The sequence below is a fragment of the Rutidosis leptorrhynchoides genome, chromosome 7, assembly GCF_046630445.1.
Source record: "Rutidosis leptorrhynchoides isolate AG116_Rl617_1_P2 chromosome 7, CSIRO_AGI_Rlap_v1, whole genome shotgun sequence".
Taxonomy (NCBI): Eukaryota; Viridiplantae; Streptophyta; class Magnoliopsida; order Asterales; family Asteraceae; genus Rutidosis; species Rutidosis leptorrhynchoides.
Genome location: NC_092339.1, coordinates 361039015 through 361046762, shown reverse-complemented (window position 1 = coordinate 361046762; position 7748 = coordinate 361039015).

Here is a 7748-nt window from a genome sequence, read left to right as displayed (position 1 = left end):
GGACTTGGTCAAAGGCCTTAGAAGATACATGCCTTCATGAACATGGTGTCCCAATTATTTTTTCATCCAAATGAAATTGAATTACTCCGTAAATGATAAGGATTGAAAATACTACAAATCTTTATGACCATTTTTTGGTAGTCGATCATGTATTGGGTCGCCCGCATTGTTTTTTGTTGGGGTAGTCGATCATGAAAAAATGAGATGTAGTCGACCATGTTTACACGGTAGTCGACCGGGAACTCAATGAAGATTGGTCGACCACATTGAAAAATGAGCTGGTCGACATTGGCAGATCTAGAATTGGTGGTCACTGGTGTCACCAGTTAGAAACCTCAAAAAAGTTTCTACTAGATGACTTATTTTAGTTGTGTCACCCAAAAAATTTACACTATCCACTGATATCATTCGTTAGAAACTCAAAAAAATATTCACTGCATCGCGTATTTCAGTGGTGTCCTGTGCAACCACTGGTTACACACTAGATCCGCCCCTGATGGTCGATCAAGGTATATGGTGGTCGACCAAAACTTTGGTCGACTCAATGGTGTATATTGGCAATTTTTTTCAAAAAAGTGTATTTTCTTTGAAAACTTAAAAAAATGTATTTTGGCCAATTTTCCTATATAATTTATACTTAATAAATGACCCGTAAAATCACGAGTTTATTTAAACAAAACAGTTTAATGATATGTTTTAGGTATTAAGTTAACGTAAATGCTAAAATCATTTAGTTTAATGACCCATGAAATCACAGATTTCGACTAATAAACTTGTCGTTTTTAGAAATATATTGATATAATTAACTTGGTCAGAATAAATGAATTACATTTATTCTCCCACGACCTTATTTCAATTTTCATCACAATTACTATTTTTTGTCATAGAAGCCTACATTACAACATTTTATTGAGACATTATTTCGTATACATATGTAACGTAATTAATCCCGTGAAGAGAACCTATATTTGAATAATAATAATAATAATAATAATAATAATAATAATAATAATAATAATAATAATAATAATAATAATAATAATAATAATAATAGTAATAATAATAATAATAATAATAATAATAATAATAATAATAATAATAATAATAATAATAATAATAATAATAACAGTAATAATAAAGTTTGCTCTAAAATTGTGTACTTATATTTTTAATAAAAATTATTGGTAATAACAAATGCCTCTTTAATTTTTTTTAAATTTAAAATACAGTTATTATATGAAGGTTGTACAATATGCATAAAAGTTTATACATGTGTTCATGTGGTATTTTGTAAAAGATTGTACAATTTGTTTTAAAGTCTATACATATGGTCATGGGATGTTTTATTATAAAGTTATACATAATGCTTCAAATATTGTACATATGGTCATGGAGGTGTTTTACCATAAGATTGTACATAATGCTTCAAATACCGTACATATGGTCATGGGGTGTTTGATCATTAGGTTGTACATAATGCTTTATATATTATACAATGAACATGTTAATATTTTTATTAAATATAATTAATTATTTTAATGACATCATCATGAGGAGTATAGAAATTTTTTCTTTATTTTTTAATTATTTTTAAGCTTGGATAATCATTATTCGTCACATCATAATATTATAGATTTATATGATACTATAGATATCGATCATTGATCGACCATCGATCATTATTACAGAATATATCAAATAATTTCAAAGCTTAGCATCTATATATATCACACAAAATATCAACTTCTATAGGATAATTATGGAATTTGGTATTTTGTGAACTTTAATGGTGTATTTTAATGTTCTTGTTATTTGAGTTTATAAAAATGGAGTGATTACATATTAGGTATATGAGTTTATCAAAAATGGTCTTGATATTATTATGTTTTAATGCCTATTTGAATTTCAGTTTCAATTTTCAGTTTTAATGCCTTTTTCAATTCAATTTCAATGAATACGATTTTTGGGAAGGGTTCACAGTTTGTTTTCAATTAAATACCAGTTTAATTTAATATGATTTTTTTCTTTCATTGAAGAAAAGATGATACGAGAGTTCAATTCTATTTTAGAGAATAAGATAGATGAATAGACGATTTTACCATCACATGCTTCACATGTGAAGATTCAACGAGATTTATCTAATGATCGTTAGTGAGAGTGACCAACTATGTAGGTAATAAGTGGAACCTCGGTAACCAACCGCGTCGAAAAAAGAAAGATAAATGGCTAAGTTGAAATTTGGAGCAAACGTGAGGGACCAACGGCGTAATTTTGTCTTACTTTTGTTTATGCGGATATATTTTTTTATTTTCTTATAAATTTTTATTTTATATTTATAATTATAACTAGTTGGGCTACCGGGTTTTGCGCCGGTTCTTCACCCTTGATTAACATTAATTACATAGCTAATTATTGAGAAAGTAACTGTTTATCATTTTTTTTGTTTTATTTTTCTTTTTTTCGAGGAAGGACCCAAAATAGTTATGTGATTGTTTTGTAATCAGCGTGAAAGTAATTATTCATCATTTTTTTAGTTTTCGTCTTGTCGAGAGAATAGACCCAAATGCTCAATCAATAAAGTGAGATGTACATCAACGATTGGTACAAACCATGAGCGGTTTTATATAGCGGCAAGGGGGCGCCCGCCCCTAGTGGATTTGCAATTTTCAGTGTAAAAATTTCAAATTTATCGACTTTGTCCCCAGTGAATTTTTTTTGCCTCAAAGCTTACATAATTTACCGCAAAAACGTTTAAATGTTGTCTAAAAAAATTCAAATTTTGTCCAAAAACCTTCAAATTTTATTGAAAAAACTCCATATTTTGACAAAAAAATTGCCACGTTTTAAAAAAATTCGCTCCCGGTGGAAAAAATTATGCTTCCGCCACTGGTACAAACAATTAAAATAGGAAAAACTATATATATATATATATATATATATATATATATATATATATATATATATATATATATATATATATACAGTGGTAGGATCAAGAGGGAAGTAACCAATCGGGGGAAAGGTGTAGTGACCCGAACTTTTTCACGATTATATATTAAATGAAAACTATATTTGTGTCATACCCCCAAATAGGTCCAGGGAAATATGACTTCACAATATCACAACACAAGTATGTAAAAACGATAACGACTCTATATGAGACGTTTTTAGTATAAACTAATGTATTTAAAGCAGCAGAAAGTAATGTCATTACAATTGAACTTAAATATTTTAATGCAATAATATGAATGTATAAATACGGACTCCAAAAGCAGCAAAGTCCAAAAAGCAAATAATCTTTAGCAATCTTCACCTGAGACAAAACATGCTTAAAGTGTCAACCAAAAAGGTTGAGTGAACGACATAGGTTTAATATATATAGTTTTAGACCACAAGATTTAGTTATCAAAAGTAAATGCTGAAGTTATGATATCGAGACATAAACAAAGTTACCCCTGGACACCTTGAATTGTCAGTGTCGTTTAATCATTATTATGTAACCAAAGACCAACGGTCAAATAGTTAGAGACGTCACTCTCAATAGCGCTATTCACAATAACTAAGCTTACCAAAATTCCAGTAATTAACGATATCATGGTAGGGATTTAGCATGAATCAAAGCATGTCAGCACAGTTAAACAGTTTTCGGGTACTTATGTCTAAGTGTAAAACAGTTTGAAAGCAAGCATGTGTCTCACCCCAAAAGTTATAAAATAAGTAATAGAGAAAGTTAAAAAGTGGGGCTATGAAGTTCACCTTAGTAGCAAGCAAGAATTCCACGCAAGTAGTATGAACGGAGTATGTAAGCGGTGATCTCAACCTAGAGATGTAATGTTTAATTAGTTAATGTCTAGTAAACATAAAGTTTGTTTATTAATATAGCAAACTATATTAACAGTGACGGTTTTCGAGAAAAGTTACTATTTCTCAAAAGTTTATATATTTGGAAACCTACTATTTATGAAAAGCTTCCACTTATAGTAAGCTTCTAGTTTAAGAAGTTCGGGTTATAATTCTTAACAAAGATGTTGTACAATCTCGCCCAAACTTCGTTGCTAACATGCAAGTCACTTGAATGATCTATTGTTACCGAGCGGCCCAGGATTTCTTGACCAGAATCTAAGTCTTGGCATTCGAGATCCACAAGCGTCCCATAATGGTAACAAGGATCACCCAGGCCACAAGTAGCGGTGATGTTTGTAGTCTTTGTACGCTATATTTAATTATAACCTTCACGTTATAAGTGTATACACATAACACGTTATTAATATACTTATTAGTTATATATATATATATATATATATATATATATATATATATATATATATATATATATATATATATATATATATATATATAGGTGATAATATACTTAGTGTACCTAAAGTGTTACTATATAGTTAGGTTTATATAAGTTATAATGATATTATTATTATTATCTAGTTAATAAATTGTTAAGTAATCTTATCAATATATGTGTTACATATATAAATGTACAACTATGTGATACATACGTATATTCCTTATTATTATTATAATATATGTGTCTACAACTATATGATATATGTATATATTATATGTATGTGTTATATATATACATTAATGTAAAGGTGGTACATATATATATATATACTTATCACTTTTTTTTTACATTTACTAACCTTATATACTTACACAATACACATTCATACATACACACGTACATATACATACGTATATACACATACATATACACGTATGTATATATCCAAATATATACACAAGCATATACCTACCTATATATATATACATACATACGTATGTATGTATGCATGCATGTGTATATTATTATCTCATAACTATACTTATATTATCCATAACTTTAGTTTATAATTATAACTCATACTAACCAATAAAATAATATATTCCTTATAAATTGTATAGAGTTTCGGGACAACTGCAAATATGAAACTTCTTTTAATTTAATTTTTGTAAGATTGTTCATTCTCCAAGGACTGTTACTATAAAATCATTAAATTCCTTATATCCCATTTGAATTGAACGTATACATATAGAAAAGTGATCACCTATTTTTATTTTATTTTATTAATCGGTAAAAGTGGTCATAGTATAGGGGTTACATACGTAAAATTGAAATTCCAATCTATCATCTTGAAATAAGTATGTAGAAAGTTTACGGAAAGTTTACGGAACAGAGCAAGAAATATTTCTATTATAAAGCTTCCATTACATAATCATAACCCTTTTTTTTTCCCCAGCTAATAATATGTATCATGTTTTATTAATATTCATATTCACATAACTATAATATATATAGTAGTATTAAATTTAAAAAGCTTAAGTTCTATGGGGTTTTTTTTACCTTCGGGTAAGACGAACGAAAAAGACGAGTGATCGAGAGTGGTTGCTGAAAGGACCCATTCATATACATTATAAACGATTCACAATAGTTGATTACATTGCGAGGTATTTGACCTCTATATGATACATTTTACAAACATTGCATTCGTTTTTAAAAGACAATCTTTCTTTACATCAAAAATTGACAGGCATGCATACCATTTCATAATATCCAACTATAAATTGATTTAATAATAATCTTTGATGAACTCAATGACTCGAATGCAACGTTCTTCGAAATATGCTATGAAAGACTCCAAGTAATATCTTTAAAATGAGCAAATGCACAGCGGAAGATTTCTTTAACACCTGAGAATAAACATGCTTTAAAGTGTCAACCAAAAGGTTGGTGAGTTCATTAGTTTATCATAATCATTTATTTCCATCATTTTAATAGACCACAAGAATTTCATTTCTAGTTCTCATAAATATACGTCCCATGCATAGAGACAAAAAAATAATCATTCATATGGTGAACACCTGGTAACCGACATTAACTAGATACATATAAGAATATCCCCTATCATTCCGGGATCCTCCTTCGGACATGATATAATTTCGAAGTACTAAAGCATCCGGTACTTTGGATGGGGTTTGTTAGTCTCAATAGATCTATCTTTAGGATTCGCGTCAATTAGGGTGTCTGTTCCCTAATTCTTAGATTACCAGACTTTAATAAAAGGGGCATATTCGATTTCGATAATTCAACCATAGAATGTAGTTTCAATTACTTGTGTCTATTTCGTCAAACATTTATAAAAGCGCATGTATTCTCAGTCCCAAAAATATAAAGGGTAAAAAGGTAAATGAAACTCACCATACTGTATTTCGTAGTAAAAATACATATAACGTCATTGAACAAGTGCAAGGTTGGCCTCGGATTCACGAACCTAAATTAATTATATATATTTATGTGTTGGTCAATATTTGTCTAACAAATTAGGTCAAGTCATAGTGTACCACAATCCTAATGCTCGAGACTAATATGCAAAAGTCAACAAAAGTAAATTTGACTCAAAATAATTTCCAAAAATCTATACATGATTAATATATAGTTTAAATATCGTCGTTTTATATTTTTAAATATTTTTAAAAGATTTATTAGAGTAAATAATATAATTTATTTATTAATAAATAAAATTTTATATTATAATTATATAATAAAATATACTTTTATATATATTAAGTAATAAAATTTATAGGGTTCATTTAATATTATAAAGATAATATGATAGGTATTATTAAAGTAAGTTATTACACGTAGTAAAATATGTTTGTATCAAATATTTATTTGATAAAATAATATCTATAATGATAGTAAGTAAAAGTTGTATTATTTTGTAATAATAATTATTATTATAAAAATATCAATATTTATAATTACTAAGATGACATTATGATAAAACGATAATTCTAATTATGATAACTTTAATATTTACGATAATTTTTAATATTATCTTTAAATAATAATTCTATTTAAAATAATAATAATAATAATGATATTTTATAGTAACAATGACATTTCTATTAAAATGATAATTTTTATTAAAATGATAGTTTTAATACTAACGATAATTTTAATAATAATAGTAATGATAAAAATAATAAGAACGATAATTTTATCTAAATCAATATCTTATAATATTTTAATTTCATCATGATACTCTTACCTATTATTTCCTAATCGTTTCGTTTAATAGCTTTTAATCGTCTTTTATATCGTATTCGTAATAATGATAATAATAGTAATCAAAATAATTAGGTGTTACAAATATTTGTTTTAATTACACTAATATTAATAATGATAGTTACTATAACATTATTAACGATAATACTAATAATTATCTTAATGATAATATAGTAATAATAATAATAACAATAACAATAACCATTTTTAAATAATGATATATATATATTAATAATGATAATAATAATAATAATACCAATAATAATAATAATAATAATAATAATAATAATAATAATAATTGGATAATAATAATAATACTAATTATAACTTTAACGATAATAACGATAGTAATAATAATAAAAAATAACAATTTTTAATGATAAATCCTTTTATTGATAAAGATAATAATAATAATAATAAGATAAAACCATAACGACGATAATAACGACGATAATAATGATCATTTTTAATAATAATACAAAAATTCGATGGACTATAACTTCAAATTCGTTCATCGAAATCATTCGATATCTAAATGAAAAGTTCTTAATTTTTCGCTAGCTTTCCAAAGACATGCATATCTTATACCTTATCTCAGTCGCATATATAACTAATTCAGGATTCAACATAACCTAACTAAAGGCAATATCAAAAGTACAAA